At 51.3% G+C, this 22,774-nt stretch overlaps 1 long non-coding RNA gene across 1 annotated transcript in view; it reads right to left on the bottom strand.

Moving 5' to 3' along the window:
* LOC110407324 overlaps nucleotides 1-22,774 on the bottom strand; it is a 161,528-nt gene that overhangs the window by 8,318 nt on the left and 130,436 nt on the right. Inside the window, exons 6-8 of the long non-coding RNA XR_002443858.1 lie at nucleotides 18,878-18,924; nucleotides 14,414-15,813; nucleotides 6,257-7,733 (exon numbers count right to left, since the gene is read on the bottom strand). This is a non-coding gene — a long non-coding RNA (uncharacterized LOC110407324). The remainder of the gene's footprint in view (nucleotides 1-6,256; nucleotides 7,734-14,413; nucleotides 15,814-18,877; nucleotides 18,925-22,774) is intronic.

Genomic DNA, 22,774 nt, shown 5'->3' with positions numbered 1-22,774 from the left:
AGGAACCTGATGGAAAACAGCTGGATGGATGATGGACAGTTCAGTGCATCGCATCAAGGGTTCATACAGCAAAGTCCAGAAGGAACAGAGGGACCAGGTTACCCAAGGCACCTTTCCTGAGACTGAGATTGCCCTGGGACAGAACGTTCTGAGGGACACCACCATGGTGCAAGCACTGGTATCACGTCAACCCCTTGGTCCTGGTGTCAGGGACAAGGAGCTGGGCTTCCCCTGCCATCCCAGCCACCCAGCACTCCTGACTGCACGCTCCGAGACAAGAAAAGAGAAAGGGAAATTAAAACCTATGTTCTGTTCCACTTTTAACTTTCTGCTCATGCCCATACACTCCTCCCGGCACTATTACAAGTGGGCTCCAACGTTGCCTTTGTTAAGAATGAGAACAGAGCACATTTCCCCGAGCAATGTTTGCATCAGCATTTTCAGGCTCCTTTTATCGAGTCTCGCACTTCTCAGAGGAGACTCAGCGGGGAGATGAGCTCTGGATGCGTTTTCCTAGCAACGTCTCGCTTCAGAGAGGCCACCAAAGACGCTGAGGGAAGCAATGATTCCCTGGTAGTGCCTCAGTCCAAGCTCTGACCTGGAACCGTGGGCTCTGCAAATACGCATAAATCTTCAGCTCACGTCCAAATCATCGCAAGGTTCAGTGAAAATAGCAAAACTGCCAGTGGATCTAACCGAAGTTTTAATCCAGCTCCAGCATGATTTATGGCCTCAGGTGGAAACCATGAGGCACGACGGCCTCAGCCAGGGGACGTTCGACTGCCCCAGCCCTAAGGTGTTGCATTACGGCGCTGAAGAATTGGGGCTGCAAGAGGCATGGATGAAACTGAACAGCACAAATACGTCCCAGCTGAGCTTTCAATCCCAAAGCCTTCAAGTCCCGTGCATCATCACATGCAGAGTAAGCATCGCTGACAAATCAAACCAGCATCCTCCTCAAGGAGGGAGGGAATTAAACAACAAAATCAAAAAATAACAGCAGCAAGCAACCAATAGAGGTATTTTTTTTCTGATTAAAAATAGCAATTGACAAGCTCCACCATTTGCAACAGTGCTTCCCTAAATGCTGGAGGGCTACGTTTGTCAGGACATTTATAATGGCTTTTTAATAAGCATTTCCCTCTCATAATGCTAGCTGATAGCAGAAAACCCACATTTCTTCTACCAAAAAAAGTCTCAAGTGACCCAATGAGGAGAAGAATGGGTGTCCTTTCCCTTCTGACTCTCATTAGCCATCTGCATATTAGCTTGGAAACCTAACAACAACAGCAATCAGCACATGATCCCAGTGCCGTGACCAAAAGGACTTTTGCCCCATCCCCATAGCAGCACAACCCTAGGAACCCGCAACCAATCCCTACCCCACAGCCATCCCATGAGTCTGCAGCGCTTCGTGGCTCAGCTGAGACGCTACCATGCAGCCTGAGCTGACGTGAGCTGGTGGTTTAACATCTGCATCCCACCCCGGTGCCAAGCCTGTCTTTTTTCCAATACTCAGCATCCCTCCATGCACATGTAAATATCCAAAGGGAAACACTGCAGCAGAACTTTTGACCGGCACGGTAATCCCAGACAGGACATTATAGCAACACCTGCATTGCACTCTGGCTTTTCCAGCTGAGACCACTGTGATTGTGGCACTGCCGTCCCCTCGGGGCACCACAGATGACCGTGAGCTAATGCACACCCTGCAGGATTTTTGTTGCAAGGCGATGAGGAATGGTTCAGCAGAACTGGAGAAGCCAAGCAGAGATGCTCAGGAAGACATAGCTGGTGCTGAATGAGTTCAGTTCTCCTCTCATTTTGCCTTTATACCACAGTGTCTTCCTGCAGGCAAAACCTGAGAACCGACTTCTGATTTTTTCATACCGATTTCTCATCCCTGTGACAGCAGTGTGATGTAGTGGTCACAAAACCCAGCCTGTCCCAGCACTCCCTGGCACAGCCTCACACATCCAACCTGGCTGTGCACATCAGCCCTTGTGCATCCATGGATGCTGGCCAAAGCAGAAACCACAGGGCTGGTTCTCTCTCTCTCTTTCAGTGTAAAATCAAAGAGATTCCCAGCTCTTCTCACTGGAAAAGTGTCAGCTTGCACTGAAAGGGTTTCTGCAGGCCCTGTGTTGTAAATGAAGCAAGATTAGTAAAAAAAGGTTCTTTTTTTTTTTTTTTAAATTTGAATCAAGTGAAAGAAAGAGTGTGACAAGGAGTCAGGAGTCTGTCTGCCGTGGAATATTCCTGCAGCACTCGGGGCTGTGGTTTATTTTACTGGTGGTGACTAGTTCAAGCCACATTTAGTCAATAAATATGAGATATGAGGTCACCCCGCCATTTAGCTGTTACCCTGTCTACATATTTCACAGCTGGGCAGTAACCTTTTAACTAGCGTCTACCACGGTGGGGAGTCTCCATAAAAAAAGAGCCAGGATCCCTTGGTCGTGGTGGGGGACCCAGGCGCAGGAGCTCCACAGGGAGTTCTGAGCAGAAGGGACTGCACCAGGCTCTGCCTTTTGCTCTCGTGCCCATTTGCAGGACACAGCACCCAGCTGGGCTCTGTGCAGGGATGGGGCAACGGAGCCACATCCCACGTGCTGAGCTCTACAGCAAGATCCCCCTTCTTCCATGTGGAGATCGGCCACAGGACAAGTTGCCTGTAATTCCCAGCTTTGGGAACACCTATCCAAGATGAATTCTTCCAGGGAGCCCCTTTCCTCAGAAGGTTCATTCTCCTCTGCCTGGGTCCGCAGCTTCTCCTGCATGCCTTTGCCTTGCTCCAGGATGAGGGCATCTCTGTGTTTCTGAGCTCATAACTCAGGCTGAGTCTGCCTAAGATAAAGCACCCCGAGCCCACGGCTCAGACTTCCCACCAGCACAACGAGAGTAACAGTGCCACGCACAGCCGGGAGGGGATGGTGCATCCCCAGCTCTACCCCAGCCTGGTGTGAAACCTCCAGGCTTCAGGTGAGGGATTCTGCTGCTGCCATCCCTGCAGCTCCTCTCTGTGCCACCCTGCCCACCTCTGGCACTGCCCACGAGAAAGCACCAAGCATGAATAGGGCCTGAGCCAAAGCTCCTGGCCAACCTCCAGGGAGATGCACAGGTCCCTACCAAAATGAAACACATGAATGGACATGGCAATAAACGCACAGGGAAGAGAAAGCAAACTGTGAGTGAGAGAGGCCACACTCAGGGAGGAGAGCTGTGGAGCAGAGCACGGAGCCGTGCTGCAGCACACGGAGCCCTGGGGCCTGGGCTGGCACTGTGCGTGGTGCCCAAGAGGGAAAGGCAGGCAAGCAGCGAGCTCCTGCGCCTGGCACGTCAGGAATCCCAGCCTGGCTCTGCCTCCCGACGTCACGCCAAGGCTCAGCACCAACACGGCTCCTCCCAGCTCTGTTGGAGCCTCCGAAATCGGAACCTCTGCTGTCAGCTGCCTTTTATAGGGCTATAAAACTGCCAGCTCGTGGGTAGACATTGGCCAGCATCAGCCTCTGCCACCCTCGGCATCACTCCTGCTCATAGTCCCCAGAGCCAACCCTGGTGCCCAGCCAACAGCACCACGGATGGACAAGCAGACGTGGACAGATGGACGTACAGAGCCCCAGATAACTCGGGTGAATGCGCCCACATGAAACATATCATGGCAGGAAAGCACCCATACATAGACGCTCAGCATTCTCACCATGCTCACCAACAAACAGCAATGCCAATCCCAGCTACCCCGGGTTGAACGCTCCCAAGTGAAGCAGCGCACATCAAGGCAGCAGAGCATCAGCATTTAGATGCTCAGCATCCACACAGTGCTCACAAAGCCCCCACCCCTTGCTGGGACCAGGCAGCAGTGCCACACGCTGTCACCAGGCACAGCTACAAACACACCTCCTTGTAATGCTGGGCCCCGCGACAAGAACAACATGCAGTAACACTGCACCCACCCACTGAGAACACCAAGTGTGTCACACTCCTCTGTGTCATGTGTTTAAAAATATCCCTACCGGCAGCCTTTCCCCCCGCCCCTTTTTTTTTTTTTTCCTTTTTGCACTTATTTATATTTTTTGAACACCCAACTTGGCCAGGTGGAAAAAGCTTGCATCAGAGCAAAGCCGAGGATGGTGACGGGTGTCTGCTTGTTTTACGTTAAATGGGAGGAAAGGGGAAAGAAGGATAAAAAAAAAATAAGTTTGCAATTACATGTTCTTTGCGGAGAGGTGTGGCCATTGGCACAAGGATTGGTTTCAGCCTCAGCCGCACAGACAGATGCTCAGGGAGGCGGCTTTCGTGGCTGCTGCAGACACACAAAGAGGGGCAGCCAGCAGCTGAGATTTTATGGGAGTGAAGGGATTAGAAGCTAATTGAAAGGCTGAGGAAGAATTTGGTCCTTCCACTCAGTGCATGCTGCCCGGAGCTGCACAAGGAGCTGGCAGAGGAGCAGACAGGTCCTGTGGAGGGGCTCAGGTCCCCATTCCATTGCAGTAGCCCCCCTCCACCCCCAAATAAATGCTGAGGTTATATTTAAATTATATTGTGTTTAAATGCAACACTCATTGTTAGCTTTCGATGTGAAGCATCCACAAATGGAGGCATCTGGGAGCAAGGTGTGTTTGGAGAACAGCCGAAAGCAAACAAGCACCGGGTCAGATCGCAAGGGCAAGGGGAATTTCGCTGGCCCTAAGGCAAGGCTGAAGGAATGGATAAAGAATTGGTCGGATGGTCATAGCAAGAGGGTTACAGTCAACAGCTCTATGTCCAGGTGGAGGCTGAGCACAAGTGGTGTCCCCCCAAAGGGTCCAACTTGGGACCAGTGCTCTTCAGCATCTTTATCAATGGCATCGACAGTGGGATCGAGTGTACCCTCAGCAAGGCTGAGTGCCAGCAAACAAGTGCTGCAGTTGACGCAATAGAAGGGAGGAATGCCATCCTGAGAGACCTGGACAGGCTCAGAAAGTGGGCACATGAGAATCTCATGAGATTCAGCAAGGCCAAGAGCAGCGTGTTGCACTTTGGTCAGCGCAGTCCAAGATATGAGTACAGACTGGGAGAACTCACTGAGAGCAGTGCTGCAGAGAAGAACTCGAGGGTCCTGATGCACTGCAGGGCCTCAAATGTATTTTTATAGTGAGGGGCCCAGAACCTCAACCTTAAACCCGTGCAGCTGTGGCTGGAGTCCATCTCCACCAGAATGGTTACACTCACAAACTTAACGTGTCTGTCCTGCCCAACGAGGTGAAAAAGCATTGAAAGCTGGACAGTGCAGTTTCCATCATTTTTTCTGCCTTAATTAAATCGTGCAGGGAAAAAAAAGGGGTTTGAGCTATTTCTGATTCTTTTTCCAGGACAGGAAAAAGGATAAAAACAATGCAATTGGAGGCCCTGAGCTGAAAGCCTCTTTCCTTTTTTTTTTTTTTTTTTTTTTTTTTTTTTTTTTTAAACCTTCTTGCTTTCTCCCACAGCAAGCAGACTGAGACACCAAATCAAACTGCTGCCCTAAGGCTCGGCGGCTGCAGGGTAGGAAAAAAGCAACAAGTGGTGCCTACAGTTGCCATGCTGTGGCTTTTGGAAGGCTCAGATGCCAAGCTAATTTGGTGCTGTTTCCTGTTTTGCTGCAGCCAGACAGAAGGAGAGAAAGGAGATGCAGCAAATCTCAGCTCCTTAAGCAGGGGATGCTCATCACTGGCCCCAAGGTCTCTGAATCAAGGAAACACCACTTCCAAAGAAGCTGCCACTGGGGAGCTGCTCAAATCTGTGTCTCTCCTCCCCTCACCCACAGCATCTGTGCAAACCAACAGGAGCCCCTTCAAGCAGCAGCCATCCCTTCAGCACAAGTCCTGCCTAACAGGGAGCAGCGAGGAGGCCACACGTGCTGCAGCCCTTGTTTGAACATCTGCTGCCCCTAATAGGAGCAGCAAAGCACGGCACCACTCCGACATGGATTGTAATGGATGGGTCTTAAAATTGTGTCTCATAATCTACAGCAGGGCATGATCTCACTGCTGCCTGTTGGTCCCATCACCAGCACAACATCCACCATCTCAGATGATGTGACGCTGCAGCCAGGGGATTCAAAAAGGCACGGGATGATTGTCTAATTGGATTTCTGGTCTCAATTAGGGCAGAAGAAAACCAAACTCAAAGCTGACATGGAAGGCTTCAGCCATCTGCACCAACAAGTGGCTAATCTGCAACCTAGGAGCATACAACCAGGACAGGAAACATTGTCTGAAGGTGTGCACAGACTCACCTGCTTCCAGCTGAGCCCGGAGATGCTCCAGCAGAGCCCACATGTAGCAGAACATTGCCTCCGTTCCACACAGCACTGGGGTGGTGTCAGAAGGAGTCAATTCAGCTCTGACCCCTCCCTGCCTCCAGCAGTATACTAGGCTGTGAGATCCAAACTGAACCAGAGAAGCCTCAGCAAAATCCCCCTTGGTTTCACCTTGAAATCAAACAGAGATCAGGGCTTAACAAGCAGCTGAAGAAAAACAATGGCTTAGGCCACATGTTGCCAATCAGATGCCATGTGAGGCTCATTATTGCAGCCCAAAGGTTAGAGTGGCTGCTCAAGCATTTCCACGTGGTGCTGGAGGACCAGCACCAAAAGATAAATGAGTCAGTACAGAAGCAACATGAGCTGATGGCCAATGCACCCCCACACACACCCCGAGCTGCAAGGAGAGGCAGCCAAAACACCAGCAGTGGCATTGCCTCATTGCATGACAGCATTTGCTAAACGATGAGGCAAAGCGCTTCCTTGCTGCTGCTATAACATGAGGGTAACCTGCAGCATTCCCACCCCGTGCTGCTGGCAGCTGAGCCCTGGGTATTGCCCTGCAGTGCTCTTCTGCTGGCTCCCAGGCCTCTGAATTATATTGTTTAACTGTATCTTGCCAGCTGACAAAAAAAATCAGGATTTGCACATGTTTGCATGGCACATTTGCATACTTAGGGGATAAATTGTGCACTGTGAACACACCACCATAGATGGTGTAGCAACCATAGCAACCCCGCTCCCATCTCAACACCACATCCCCTATCCCACAGAGGGAGCAGAAACGATCTTAACGCTGACGATGGCAAACTCCATCCCAGTGCATACCGTGCTGATGCAAGGGAAAAATGCGTGCTGCTGCTTTTTCCTCTTTTCTTATCCCCCCCAAAAAGCCAATTCCTCAGGAGCATCCTCAGAGCATCCCACGGGCTGCGGTGGGCGCTCGGCCCTGGGTCGCTGCAGGGAGCCCGCCCGCGGCACACCACGCAACCGCCGGATTTATGCCACCACTCCTAATGATCGGCTGCGGACACGGAGGAACTCCCTGCAATTTCCACCCTCGGTAGACACAGGTTTTCAGCACCGGCTATTTTTGCTGCCCACAAGTATTTTCATTTAGCTGGTTGGAAATCGGGGCTATAAACGGAGGAGGCTGGATGCTGAGCGCGAGCAGCTCCGTCAGAGGCCAAAGGACGTGCTGCCATTCTCACCCACACGCCGTGAGATTACTGCCTGGCCCTCTTCCAGAGGGGCTTCCAAGCTGGGTTTTCCTTTCTGCTGAGCAATCTGGAATCTGACTTTCCTCCGCTGCGCGTTTTCCTCGGTGGTGGATGGAGGGTTCAGCACAACGTTCTCAGCGCTGCTGCTCCAAACGTGCTGGAGGGGAGCCCGATTTTAGAGCGCATCAGCAGAGATGAGAAGTGAAGCCCTGGTGGTCACCGGCTCCATCCTACAACAAGGCAAAAAATGAAATGAAACTTCACGGAGGTGGCATGAATAGCGAACAGAGTGGAAAGAACAAATGCTTAGGAAAAAAAAAAAACACAACAAACCACAAGGACTGCGAGCAAAGTGGTTACAGAAAATGGTTGCAAGCTTAAGTGAGATTCAGAGAGTCTTGTCTGAGTGTCAGAGGTTCAATACTATTGCCTCCAATTTAAATCATTTTTAAAAGAAGTGCAAAAGAAAGGTGATGAAAGGGCCCTAACGTTGTTCCCTGGTCTGAAAAACACAGCCCACTTGTGCACTGTGGTAAAGTTTTGCATTTTGGCTAGACATCGCGTGCAGGGCTGTGCTGAAGCCTTTGCTTATTTTTAAAAGTTGAAGTCACCGGTGATCCATGAAGGGAGAAAACGCTTTTTCCTTTGAGGAAGATGCCATAGGAGCAATATCTCCTGGAGGGGGAGGGTCTGGGAGGGCTGTTCCGTCCATCTCTGTGTCCTGGTCCAACAAAACATGGGTGAAGGCCAGTCCTTGGAGTGAAACCTCCTGCTTCGGGGCTTGGGCTTCCATAACTGCACTCCTCTCACTTTGCAGCAGTGCTTGAGGATGTTCATACACAGACATTGCAAGCCCAGGCTTTTCCCCATTGGTGTGTTGTGGAGGGGTGGCAGAGCCATGGCACCCACATGCAAGGACAGGCACATGGCCCCTACATCTGGGAGCAGTCACCCAGCACAAAGCCATCCCCATCTCCAAGGATGCAGGGTGCAGGATCCAGCCCTGGTCCTCGTCCTGGACAACCCCAACCTGGCTGCCGGCCTCGCCTGGGATTCCTGGTAGGGAGAGCTGAGCTCTGCGCCTCCTCCAAGGTAAATACACCAGGCTTTAGGCAGTCTACTGTACGGAGGCTCTTTGCTGCAGCCCGTCTGCTCTGACCAGATGCTGGAACTGCTGTGGCTCAAGTAGATACCAACCTCCTTGTGAAAGCCTCTGGGGCTATGGTCCATGCAGAGACCCCCAGCAGTGCCAAGGAGACATCACTAGGATGTCCCATGGGGGACAATGGGGAGGCAGGATGAGGTGAACCCAGGATCCACTGGCAGGAGCTGAGGAGCCAATGCCTTGCATCCATCCCCACGGTCCTCAGAGCCTGGACAGGGCCGTGGCAATGCAGAAACACTTTGCTCACCAAAGCGGAGGGCAACACCGGACACTGGCACCAAGAGCCAGGCACAGAGGCCTGGGGAACGGCCACTTCCCTGATGGAGACTGCCTTGCACATTTGGAAAAAAGATTCCCTGTTTTTCTATATTATTCAGGCATCCAGACAATTTAGGCATCGAGCTGGGCTTGATAATCTGACCTGAGAAGGGATTGTTTCTGTCCCTGCACTGAAGCTTAGATTTTAAGCTCAGCGTGAGCCATTATTATCATCCATCTCCTTTGTGACACAGGCCAGAGACTTTCACTGCTGTACCAAAGCAATAACTTCTGTTTAAGCCTGCCAAAAAACTCCTGTGCGGATGCTCTCTCTGTATTTTAAAGGAGAGAAATGCACAATAAACACCAATAAACACCCTTTCCTTACAGCAACCTGATAGACTTGGGGTGTCTGTGTATAGGTTTCTACCAAAAGATGAGTTAAACAATTGTGTGATTTCTTATTTTTTCCTCCCCTCCTGCTTATGCAGTGAGTTACTAATATCCTGATTGGAACCAGATTTGCATGAATTAGAAGTCGAAATTGGAGCAGCAACTGCTGTGCAGAGGATGTAAAGGGAATAAAATGAATGGGGTATTAACCTTCAACCACTGAATATTAATCAGTGTTTCACAAAAAAGAAAATACAGAGGCTGCCACACTAAATATTTTTAGCATTTATTGACGGGCTTGATTTCCTCTTTCTTTTAGACCTTTTGCTTCCAATCATGGACCATAAAAAATCACATAGATGGGGGAGCAGAGGGAGGGAGAGGGTGAATTAAAAAAAAAGATCATCCATTTTCTCAAGTGCCGGATGATACTTGTGAGTTATGCAACACAGAAAACCATCTCACAAACAGAGTGCCTTATCCCGCAGCTGATCTGCTCAAAGGCTCATTTCTCCAAGTCCCAAACCAAACAGAAATCGACCCAGAAGTACAGCGAAGCCTTCGGAAATGAATGCACGATAAAGAAATAAACTTCTTAAAAACTAAACTTCCCGTGTGCTGAAAAGTAAAATGCAGCTGAAAATCAGCCCAATAAAAGAATCGGCTCATTAAACAAAGACTTTTTTTTTTTGCCCAGCCTGCTCCAGTGCATGAAACCAAACCAAAATGCCCCTTGGGTGTGATGGGTAGGTGCGGTGCAATGGGTGGACGCAATGGGTAGATGCAAGGGGTGGGTGCTGGGGGTAGATGCTATGGATGGGTGCAATGATTGGGTGTGAAGGATGCGTGTGATGGGTAGCCATTAACGTGTAGATGCAATGGGGGGGTGCAACGGATGGTCACGATGGGTGGGTGTGATGGATGGGTGCAGTGGATGGAATGGATGGGGGTGATGGTTGGGTGCAAAGGATGGCTGGAGTAAGTGGGTGCCATGAGTGGTCCCATGATGGGACCCAAGGGATCCTTTGGAGGTGGCAAACACAGCTCAATGCAGCCTCCCCAGTGTGAGATGTGGTCAGCACTGGAATCAAACCCGATGGTGTTGATCAGACCATGCTATCTCACCAACAACGTCGACAGTAACAAAAACCACACAAGTAGAAAGCTAGGGAGGCTTCTTCTTTTTTTTTTTTTTTGCCATTTCTCACCCACAAATTTGGCACGGGAGGATTTTGAACATGATACCTCCTGAAATCTCTTTTCAGCACAGACAATTCCCTCTCTGCCAAACAGTGCTCCCCTTCTCCCTTCTCCCTTCTCCTCAATGCACTTTCGCAAAACAGAATTCATTTTCATTAACGTCTTATCGAGTTACCTGGATTTGTTTCAATGCTCAGAATGTATTAAAAAGAGAGAGAGAGAGAGAGAGAAAGAGAGAAAAAACAGTGGTAGGTTTTCAGGAAATAGCAAGTTCTTTTTCACTGAGATAGAAATCATTTGGCAAGCCGCAGTGAAATACTTCTAGGTTCCAGAAGAAAGCAAGGGGCAAAAAAAAAAAAAAAAAGTAAGCAAGCAGAGGGAAGATGCTAATGAACTGCAGAAGAGAGAAAAATAAAGTTTAAAAGAAAATGAAAAAAAGAAAAAATCCAACTCTGTTAAACACACATCCTCCTCCAGCTGATGTGCGGACGAAACCTGCAGCGCGTCCCTACGGCACCTTCCCTGGGAAGTGGTTATGGGTAGGTGGCGTTCCAGCCCCGGGAATAACCACCATTTCAGCCCTTGTTGCCAAAAACCCCAGGCCCCAGCACAGTGAGACTGCCCTGGGAAGGCTGGAGCCCAGCAGGTGAAGGTGTCATTGCAAACAGGGATGCCTCCTGGGCCGCCCCACGCACACACACAGTGGCTGATGTGTACTTCCAGCCCTAAGTACACCTAAGCTGCAAAGCTGAGTTATTCCATATTCTCAGGCCTTCAGCACTCACATGGCTTCTTCGCCTGGGAGGGAAGAGATGCGTGTTTTTGTTGTCGGGTTTTTGTTTTTTGGTTTTGGTTTGTTGTGGTTTTTTTTGCTTTCCTCTTTGCATTTTCTCAGAAACAAGGCTGCATTCTAATTAGTTTGCATTTACAGGCTGCATAATGGAAACGCGATCCCTTCCCTAACCTTTATCATCTGTTTCTTATCTTCAGAGCTGCATGGACCCATTAACTCTTAGTACACAGGGAGACATTTCAGCCCTCTTGTTCCGATGGGAGCAGCAGTGACATGGTTGGGCAGGGGACCACCTCCAACCCTCTGCGTACCAGGGGGGCACAGAGACATGGTTCTGTCCTCCCACACCCAGCTCTGCTGGCACAGCATCACTGGCAGATGTACAGGAAGTTGCTGTGTTAATGTGGGTTGCACATTCAGACACCAAAGGACATCAGCCCCTCATGCAAAGGGACATCAGCACCTCGCGCTTTTCCTGTCTGCACCTATGCACCAACTGCTGGGGATGCTTCCAAGCAGTGCAGCCAACACCACCTACACAATGTGCTCTGCATTAATCTCTGCTCAGCCCAGACCAAGGCTCCAGCAGCAAAAGGAGCAGAGCACAAGCAGGGAAATCCAGCTGGGGGGGCTGCAAAGGTGCTCAGCCAACTCACATTGCTGCCTCTGGGCCCGCTGAAGCCAGAGCAGTTTGGCAAGCGCTGCAGAGCTAAAAGCTTAATCACTTGTTTATATCTTAAATAAGCCTTACACCTGGAAAACACATCTTCCTGCAGCAAGTGTCTTTGGTCAGACACCGGCCCGTTTGTATATACAGCCCCTCTGAGCCGCACGTTAATCGTAGGCTGCTATTAAAAAAAAAAAAAAGCCATTTTCCCCTTGCACGTTTTAAATCTGTCAGTTTTGATTTGCATCACCCGGTGCTGATGCTGAGCATCCCGGTCCTTCCTGCCCCATCCCGAGGAGACCCCACCTCCCCTCCCCACCTTCCCCATCCCAGCGCAGCAAGCGGAGCCGCCAGGAGCAGCAGGACCCAATTCTTCCACTTTCACACCAGAAAACAGTACAAGATGAAAGCAGTGGGGAAGGCAACCTGTTTCAGCCTGACCACTTCTCTGTTATTTTTCCTTCGGGGAGGGATCTCTGAGGGTGTTTTTCAGCACACAGCTAAGGGAGCTTCACTAGGATTCAGTATTACAGCAGGGAGATGGCGTACATGGATCTCCTTGCTTTGATAACAGAAGAATGCCAGCTGGACTTTTTATTTTAATTTCTTCACTGTTTCTCTCTGTCTCTTTTTTTTTTTTTAATGCTTTTTAACCATTATCCTGCGCACGTGGTTCGGCCCTTAACAAAAACAAAACAAAACAAAACAAAATCCCTAGGTGTGAGAAGATTAAAGATTTGGAGATCTGGACATTTTCAAATCAGAAACACATGTTTCAAATAAATCGGGCTGGCGGACAGCCACCACTCCTAAAAGCCAAAGAGCCGCTGCATTAAAGGATCTCCCGGACGCCCGAGGAGAGCAGGAGCGTCAGCAGCACGGCCAGGGCCGGGACAACTCCATGGGGTTTTGATGCTCGTCATCATCGTTTGGGCTGTCTCCAATGACGTGACCGTGTTTTGGGCAGCCCTAGTGATTTTGATGTGTGTCCACTCTGTCTATCCATCCCCAAAACTTCAGCCCCGCCCCCGCGAGAAGATTTCAAAGCCCAAGTTCGAGATCTGGGGAAATCAGGAGGAAAAAAGCGACAAACTCTGAGCTGAAGCCAGATCCTTGGCTGAATTCTTCAGGCAAATGAGACAGCAACCCTGCCAAGGACAAGGGAATGGGCAGAGCCTGTGGGTGAAGAACCTGCCCCAGCAGGGAAGAGATGAGGAGGAAGACGAGGGAGGAGGAAGACAAGGGAGGAGGAAGACGAGGGAGGAGGAAGATGAGGGAGGAGGAAGACGAGGGAGGAGGAAGATGAAGGTGAAGAAGAGAGCAAGACTCCAGTTCAGCCAGGGAGCTGCCAGCAGTGAGGAGGAGATGGCTACCCACTGCATCCTGCAGTCACGTGCTGCTTGCAGTACACAAGGTTGCATCAGGGCTGGGACCAGCTCATCTCTGAGCCTCACTGGCCGTGAAAACACACATGCTAAGCAAACAAGATCCCAAGTCTGGTCCTAAATTTAGGTCCAATAGGCAGCATGAACACAAGCAGTGACTTCTGTACAGTACCATGTTCCCTGAGCTATCTTGAGTTTTGCTGGTGTGAGTGCTAGGCACGACCTAGCCCAGCTGAAATGCCTGCCCAAGAGGGTCCATCATGGCTGCAGACCACCAGAGCATCTGAAGTAACCAGGTTTCCTCCCACCTGACAAGTTGGATGTGTTTCCAACCAACAGGAGAACATCCCAGGAGGAATACTACGCACTTTGCTCACCAACACCCAGTTTTCTCCATCCTCGCATTGGCCTAGCTAATTAGCAGGAGAACCATCTAGAGCAGGACTCTGGGTTTTGGAGGCCTAATTGATGAGGAAAAGTTAAAAATGAACGTAATTACCTCGTCACGATGTTCAGAACTTGCTTTACATGGAATAATTCTCTTCGTCCTACAGTTGCTTATGGGGTCTTTAACTCTTCCCTTTCTACAGGGGGGTTTCTGAAATCTATTTTACTAGGGGAAAAAGATTTGAGAGTATTAGGCAAAGTGCCAGTAGCCATGGCAACCTCGGATTTTTCCATCTTCATTACAAGTTCAAGTAAAACCTTCATATAAAATCTAAATGAAAGGGTACATTATAAGTCCATTTTGAAATGTTTGCCTGGAAGTAAAACTTTGGACTGCATCCTTTTTTCTCCGCTGAACATTCTGGTTCTATGCGGAACACATTTTTCAAGTCAGATTTTTGTTTTCTTTCAAATTTTATTCCGTTTGCTCATACAGGGTGGGTCGTCTAGTGGTTAGAGCAAGGCATCAAGGCAACTGGTTTCCAGTCTCAGTCTGTTCCTGATCGGTCAGGGAGCGTTCCCAATTTTATCCAGGTGACTTGGGCAAATCCCATCAGTTCTAAAAATCTTTTTTTTTTTTTTTTTTTCATTTTCTTCCTTACCAGTATAACAATGATGATGATGGCTGCCGTCCTATGTTGCACCAGGATTCACTCAGCGTTGGCCAAGGACTCTGTCCTCAGAAGAGTGGATCTCCTCTCCCACTGCGTTTTCTCCTGTGTCTGGAAGACAGACTGAAAGGTTAAGGAGAGGTAGAGGTTAGAGGATGGCATGAATTGTCTGTTTTCTTGGCAAATATTTGATTGGGAAATACGAAATTGGACTGCTTGGTGTAGATACGAACACACTGTTGTTCCAGGAGATTCTTGTCATACTTAGACAATACCTCGGTGCCACCTGAGTGGATTAATTCTTGCACTGTGTCATCTTAAAGGGCTCTGGTTTCATCCAGTCATGGGAGGAGGCAAATTCTGCAGCTGCCTTTCATTTCTGGGCACTGCCTCACCTGGGGCCAGAAAGCCACAGCCATTTCGAGGACTTCCTTCCCACACCGTCCCCACGCGGCACGCAGCCAGCAGCACCTCTGGGACCGAACCGGGACATATCTCCTCCCCAGCCTCTGCCTGGTCTGTGCAATGCAGCCCACACTTGGGGGACTTCAGACGCTGGTACTTCAGTTTCCCAAATTGGTACAAACTCAACCGGTGCTGCACTGCTCATGCAGAGCAGCCCAAAGCCCATGCACCATGCAGCACTGCTCACAGTGGGGCAGCTGCAGCCCCAGGGGACCCACATGCACGGTTTGGAGCACATTTCCAGGCAGCTGCTATGGATGTTGGCGGCCAAGAGGAGCAATGAGTGAGAGGGCATCATGCCATGCTGCGCACCAAGAGCTGCCCACAGCACATGGGGCAACATCAAGCAGGAGCAGCCATTCCCTGCACCCCTCACCGGGCAGGGACAGTGCACAACCCAGAACTTCACGTTTTTCATCCTTTCTAATGATGCTAGAAAACATTTTCCAGATCTGCCATTAGGCTGAAAGGAGACCCCGCTCCTGTTGGATCTCATTTCCCGCTGCACCGTTACAGCCCCAGCTCCAACCTGCTGCCTCCTCGCAGAACTCGGGGCGGGGAGGAGGGGGTTACACACGGCACGGGGCTTTCGCTTTTTTTGATACATCCTTCCTTCCGCTCTTCACAATCAATTAGTGGGCAAAGACTTCCGAAAAGCTCCTTCCTCCCTAACCTTTCGCAGCCTGTTGCGATAATGACTCTGGAGAGCTCGACCCGGGCCTTTGCGTGGGGTTCGTTACCGTCCCGGGGCAGCGGAAGGTGACCTCCATCGCTCCCTCCTCTTCCTTTCCTACCCCCGCAGCTCGGGCAGGGACACGCTCCCTCCCAAGCAGATGAGGGCTCCGGTGTCGTTCCTGCAGTGCGGAGCTGGGGGGGGGGGGGGGGCTGCAGAGATGTCACAGAGCCCAGGGGGTGGAGGGGCTGCCCTGAAAAATAATGATCGTAATTATGCATACCTGAATCAAGACATCAAGAGATGGAGGGAAAGGGGTCTTTCTGGTTTTAATTTGTCATTTCTTTATCCCATTCTCGCGAGGCAAGCTGCCTTCCAGAAACCAGGCTGCTGCAGCCTCCCCCTCCCAGCACAGCCTGTAATTGCAACGATGCGGTTTGCCAGCAGCACCAGGGTTGTTTGGTCCCTCCGTGACACAGACACGCAGGTAGGATGTACCCGCAGAAGTTTTCCCTGGCACCTGCAGCCACTTTCACAGCCCATCTGCCCGGCGACAGTGCTGTGGGCTTTCCAGGCACACCCTGTACCAAAGCATCCCTGTGCTGTGGGGCTCTGTGGATGTGTCCTGGGGTCAAGGCTATCCCACTTGGCACTTGTCCTGGGGATGCGCCCTCGAGCATTTGCACAAGGCCTTCCTGCAGCCCTGACAGCTGTCCCCACACCTGGTAAACCCTTTCCCAGTGCATCACCATCACCACCCACCTCCTCTGATGGAAATGCCATGGCTTGCAGTGCCCTGCTCCCCAGAGCCGTGGACCCTCTGTGCCCCTAAGTGACACTCCCGACTCATGTCACTGTCCCCACAAAGGAACATTTCCAACCTATTTTCCTCCCACCAGCAGCAGGACAGGTGAGCAAGCCACAGCCGCACAGCGGAGCTGCAGACCTGGACATGGGGAGACGCAGCAAAAACAGAAAAACAGCCGCTAAACCCCATGAGCTGGCACAGTGTTTCAGTCCTCAAGCAACTCGTTAAATGCAACGCTTCAAACCTCTCAACCCAATGTAGTCACAGCTGCAGCCACGCAGTTACTTCTTCAAGTGCAAAGTGACCTCTTTGGGAAAAAAAAAGAGCAGTTCTTTATAGCAACGGCCAAACTGGGGCAAGGACCATCACCTGCACCTGGAGAGTGTGAGCAGTACCTGTGCAGCCCCTCTGTGGCTCAGCATCGCCCCGTTTGCACCCACACGCTGCCCGCTGCGAGGGCTGCATGCAACCCAAGCAGGGTTTTGCATAATCAAAACCATCCCAGCCAAAGGCAGCAGAGAGCGACTGGAACCACTTTGAGGTGAGAAGCCTATTACTGAGTTATAAACCTCTCCCATCATAGGCCAGATAGGAAAATAATAACTCAAGCCCGTGTGGTGAGGGGGAGAGAATACAGTGTCTCCAGGTAACAGATATTTGCTTCTCTCTCTATTGTTCTGGCCGTAAAATGGATTTAAAAAATAAAATTAAAGAAACCAACCAACCACCGAGAGTCTGATTTAATTTGAATTAAATGTAAGCGTGCCCCACTGGGTGTTGCTTAATGTCTTGTAAGCTACAAAGTCACAGCTGACTGCATGCAACACGGAAGGCTCAAATCTCAGAGGAGCATCCCGGAGTCATTGACACCAATGGCTCAGCACTGATTTACTTGGGGAACCCAAATTCCATCACCCTTTTGGGAAGGAACCCCATATTCCAGCACTTTTGGGGAGCACCTATGGGAGCAACACCTGAAATCTAGCATTGAAACCCATCATCCTTTTGGGGGAAGAAGCCCCAAAATCCATCACTTCTGGAGATTCCCTCCCAAAATCCAACACCTATGGGGGTGACACTCCAAATCCAGCACAGGTAGGGTACTCCCAGCTCCTTCATCCATGGGGGACCCTAAATCCAGCACCCTTTCAGGTGGAGGTTTGGCATCTGGTGTCTGTGTGCACTGACCCCACCTGCACAGGCACCCATGGGTGGGGGTGGTGTCCCTGCTCTCCCGGGCACCAGCTCTGTGCACTGAGGATGACAGGCGGAATGGAGCTTTTAAGAAGCTGCCACAGCTCAAAGCCTTTTCCCCTCGGTACCTCTATTTTCACACATTTCCCCCATTCTTTCTCTTGTCACTCTTCCCACCTTGGCCCAAAGGGGGAAGCTCATCTTGTAGCCAGAGCTGAGCAGTGCCTGGGAAGCAGACCCAGGAGCACGCTGCCTTCCTCCAGCAGATTCCCAAAACCCAGGTGAGAGCTGCAGATTCCTGCATTCTGTGCCATGTTAGCCCGGACAGGACGGCTCCATCTGCCTGTCACCCCGCTCTGGCAGCACGTGTTGGATGCTCAGCACTCCCTTCCCTTCGTCACTGGGATGAAACCCCCAAACTTTCAATCACCACCAGTCCCTAATAAATCCCTGATGAAGGGGCATGGCTGTGCCTGAGCAGAGCTGCCCAACCAAGGACAAAAAGCCCTTCACCACGTGGACCACAGCACTCAGGATCTGCACTTTCCTGCTTCCTTGTCCTTGAAATCTCAGCTCTGACCAGTGACAGCAGAGGGAAAAGTCAAGAGACAAGCAGAGGACACGCTTCCCACCGCTCTGCCCCCTCCCTCACCCAGCATCCAATAAAGATGATTGAATTACATGTCCTTTCCTCCCATTGAAATCACCGCGCACCGCTCGAATATTAGAGCTCAGGAAATCAGGCACGACAACTTCCCTCGTGAAACCTAAGAAGGCAGAGCAGGGGTCTGGAGCGGCCGGCCTGCGAGCGCGGGCTGCTCTAATTAAGAAATCACCCCGCTGAGCAGAACCTAATCTAAATAAAATAGAAAAAGGAACTCGGCTCCAAGCGACGCCTCGCGCTCCCCTGCCCGGCTCCCCGAAGCACAGCCAGCTTTTCTCTCCCGCTCCTTGGAGGGCGAGGTAGGCGCACACAGAGCCCTGTGTGTGCTTGGGGTGGCCAAGGTCCAAAGGAAAAACACACCGACCGGCCATCCCCGGCGAAAGGCTGCCATGTTTTTTTGTTGGTGGCGATTTGTTATGCTTACAATCCCACTCAACCCAACAGACCACGTGTCCCGGATGCAACGTATCCCCCCCACATCCCCACCTCCTGCAGCCCCACGGTTCCTCTCCCCACTCCCACCCAGCCCATCAGCACTCACCGTGACGTTACCACGGGAATGGCTGTTCAGGCAACTCAGGCACAGAGAGATTTATAGCGATAAACAGAGCGGCACAGACGGTCCCGGGTATGTTTTAAGAAAGCACTTACCTGCTCAGAAAGGAAAGTGCTCCTACTTGAAGGTTTCCTGGCCAGACCTGAAAAGTAAATCCAACAAACACGCTTTGCATTTATCCATAACTCCCAGCAGATTGTTGTTCTAGGGGCTTTCAGTGGAGTGAATCTGCCTCGTGCAGAGGGCCTGAAAACTCCAGAATGGGACAACACCAGAGCACCCAACTGACACCTCGAGCCCACGTTTGCTGTGCAGCACCAGCAAAGCAGTCGCGTGCATGCAGAACCTTAACCCAGTGGCCATCTCCTTTCCTCCTTCACCTGGCCTGATGCGGGCAAGCATAGAATATCATATCACAGAATCACAAAACAGGTTGGAAGGGACCTCCCAGCCCCCCCCAGCCCCACTCCCTGCCGTGGGCTGGGTGCCCCCCCCAGCTCAGGCTGCCCAGTGCCCTTCCATGGCCTCGGACACCTCCGGGGATGGGCACCCACAGCTCTGCCAGTGCCTCACCTCCTCTGAGCAAATAATGTCTACCTAACATCCAACCTATAGATGCGAGTGCAGGGAAGGGCTGCCATTCCCATCACATCGTTTAACCTCTGACAGCACCATGGGGCCAGGAGGAGCCCTCCCAGCCCCCTGCTTGTCCCCAAGCCTCCGAAGGGCTGCAGCGTGCTCCCAGACATCTCACTTTCACCATTTATTTCAAACAATAAAACTATTTCTCCATAACTTGGCTCAAGCATTAACACTCTCGGTGCAGTTTCCTTTATGACAGCCTCAGGCTGTCCGGCAGCCCCCCCAGCACCGCCCAGCCCACCCCACAGCACCTCCAGCCCTCTCCCAGTGCTGCCCAGACATGTCATTTCCCTGTTCTCCAATGGAAAATAAAATAAACACGCTGGGGCTGCAAGGTATCAGGCAGGGGAAGGCAAAGTGCCAGTTGCTGTCCCAGAGCTTCCCCCACCCCCCTTCAAGTGAAGGTGCTCGGAGACAGCGCTGTGATTTCTGCCCTCCCCATTTCTCCTGCATGTGAGCCCTGAAACAGTCATGATGCATTGCACCCAGGAAGCAGCACCAAGCAGATAACAGATTCCTGCCCTGAAGAGCTCATGGCCTGAGTAGATTTTATGCACGGGAGTGTGATGACAGACTATTTCTCAGCTTAGTGCTGCATGTGAGATTTTATCAGATACAGTGTTAGAGATGCCCTTTACATCTGCTTCTCTTTCTCTCTTTTTTTTTTTTTTTAATAAAAATGCCAACAGGAGGCATTCCCCTAACAGCTTCCAATGACAGCCCCACACTGCACCTCACCACTACTGGGAGCATCCACAACCAGCGTCATTCTTGCCACAGAGAAGGGAAACTGAGGCACAGGGACAAGCTACATGGCTTGCCAAAGGCAAAAAAATCCACACTGCAGAAAGAAATATCCCAAAGAAACACAGCGCTGAGAGGCATTATCACAGGCTAGATGCCAAGATGTGTCAGAAGAAAAGAAAAAAAGGCATTCCAAATCTAGCAGGAAATCTTTAACAATTCCCGACGTCCTCGATGCTCACGTCAGCTTAAAACCTTAGCTAAACACGGGGCAGTGCCAGGGGGTGCTCAGGCACCGCTGTGTCCCCCCAACACCTCCTGCATCCCTTCCTCTGCCCTGCACTGGGACAGGGCACCTGCAGGGAGCGGGTCCTGCTGCTGAGACCCCATACAGCCACCCAACAAGTCCAGCTCTCAGCAGCAAAAGCTTTGATTTGTTTCCCATTTGAGGCTAGGGAAAGAAGGTGTTAAGAATCTTTGCACGGGCTGAGCATAGCACAGCCAGGCCAGGAGGAGAGAAAGCACGAATGCTGTACTTGTACACACATACACACATACATAGGTGTATACGTACCTACACATCCAGGTGTTCGTGCAAAGAAATCCATTCCGACATCTGCAGCAGGTGCATGGCCAAAACGCTGCTTACAGCTGGCTCAGCCTGAAGGACAAAGCTGCAGAAAGCCCCCGAGCTGCCCCTCCCCGTTGTCCTTCCTTGTGTGTGCATTCTCCAGCAGCATCCTCAGCATCCCCGTGCAGCACTGGGACGAGCCGGCTGCACAGCAAGGCAATGGGGCTGCAGCGTGCTCCCTCTCATCTCGCACACTGCTCTGTTTGCACGCTGCTGGCCCGTTTCAGGAGGCAGGGGATGGAGGAGATGATGGGAGTCCAAGGACACCTTTTCTTAAGCCCCATTCATAGTGCAGGCATGGCATAACAGCCCGGCAATTGTTCTCTCAAATGTCACCTTCCCATGTAGGCCACTGCGCTGACAAAAACCTCTTACGGGCATGCGTGGGAGGGAGGATTCTTTATTATTTTTCTAAGCATTACGTCCTTTTAACAAATACCTCCAGATAAATCCCTCCATGCACGGATGGATTCTTCTCTCTTTCCCCCAGCTCTTCCTCCTCTCCCCCCCTCTGCTTTCCCTTTCTCTCCTTCTCCCTTCCTGCAGGAACAAGGTGCCTCTTTCTGTGCATTCCTGCAAGCCCTGCTCGCTGCCTGCACCCGAGGTCTGCATGGCGGGGGGGGGACAGGCAAGAAAACACAGTGCCCAGGGACTGTTGTGCCATCAGCTTAATACCTGAGCAGGGAAAACAAAGCTGCTTCAGAGAAGCAACACCGGTGCTGTGCCCCTGCCCCCAGCCTGGAGGAACTCAGAGATAACGAGGGCTGAAAGAAAGGCATGAGCATAATTAAAGCTACCCGAGCGATTCCTGGAGGTATTACAGCTGGTGATAGCCTGGAGGGTAATGTACTCCTGGTATTATCGCATCTGCTGGCACAAAGGGACGAGCAGTGGGTTTGGATTTTAAAGTTCTTTGGTGCAATCATTTTGGAGGGAGAGGAGAAAGTTCGAATTGGGATGGGTGCAGATGGGGCTGGGATGGATCCCCCTGTGCTGGGATGAGGGTCCCTGGGGATACCTGAGCCCTGCTCTGCACCACTGGGCACCATGGGCTGCCCCATGCCAGCTCTGAGTTGAACCTGCCAACACGGAGCCCCACTGGGTGAGGGCACGGTTAATGCCACCACCGCTGCCAGCCCTGCTTGCCCGCAGTGTCACCGCTGCTGACGCAATAGGGCAGAGTGAGCTGGGAACAAAGCGCAACAGGTGCAAGGGATTAATGTCCTGGACGATCCCTTTGTTCACATGAAACAATTTCAGCTGTTCAGCTGTTGAAGTCCAGGGCTGGGCTCTGCACCTCCATGCTGCCAGAGCGAAATCCCAGCGACGGAATCAAGCCCATTGATTCCCACAGCCATCCCTGCCCGCAGCAGCACCACGGGTTGGGATGTCTGCACCAGAGCTAATACCATGAGCATCTTCTGTAGGGTTCGACTGCTCTCCTGCAGAACCACTGTCAGCCCCATGGGGAAAGCGCCCATCCACGTTCCAGCCCTTCTGGCCCATCACATGTGCTCAGGTGAGACAGAACCACACGCTGTAACCGAGCTGACCTCAGCTGCCATGGTTTTGGGGAGTTTTTCCCCATCAGTGCTCCCAGTGCTCCACATCACTTCGTCAGTCTGAATTTTGCCATCTCGTGGTGCAGAGCACACAGGTGGGGACTGAGGAGGGGAAATCACCAAAGGGAGCAAATGGCGCAGGCTGAGCCAAGCATGCTGCTTGGGCTGGGGGGCACGAGGCTGGAAATCTGCCCGTTCCCCATAGGGCGAAGAAGGCAAGAAAGCAGAGTCAGGACAGCACGGATGTGGAATTTTCCTAGGAAATCACAGAGGTGATTGCAAAGAGTTCTTCACCGTGGTCTGTTATTAGATAGAGCCAACTTCTATCCTATCTTGGTTGCATAATGTAATTGATAGTAATACAAGCTCTGCTGTTATGCAAGAAAAATGGGGGCACTTTCTGTTCCAGTTTC

This window comes from Numida meleagris, chromosome 17, assembly GCF_002078875.1.
Source record: "Numida meleagris isolate 19003 breed g44 Domestic line chromosome 17, NumMel1.0, whole genome shotgun sequence".
NCBI classification, from domain to species: Eukaryota; Metazoa; Chordata; class Aves; order Galliformes; family Numididae; genus Numida; species Numida meleagris.
Note: the sequence above shows the minus strand (reverse complement) of the source record. Positions and strands in the feature narration are given on the sequence as shown.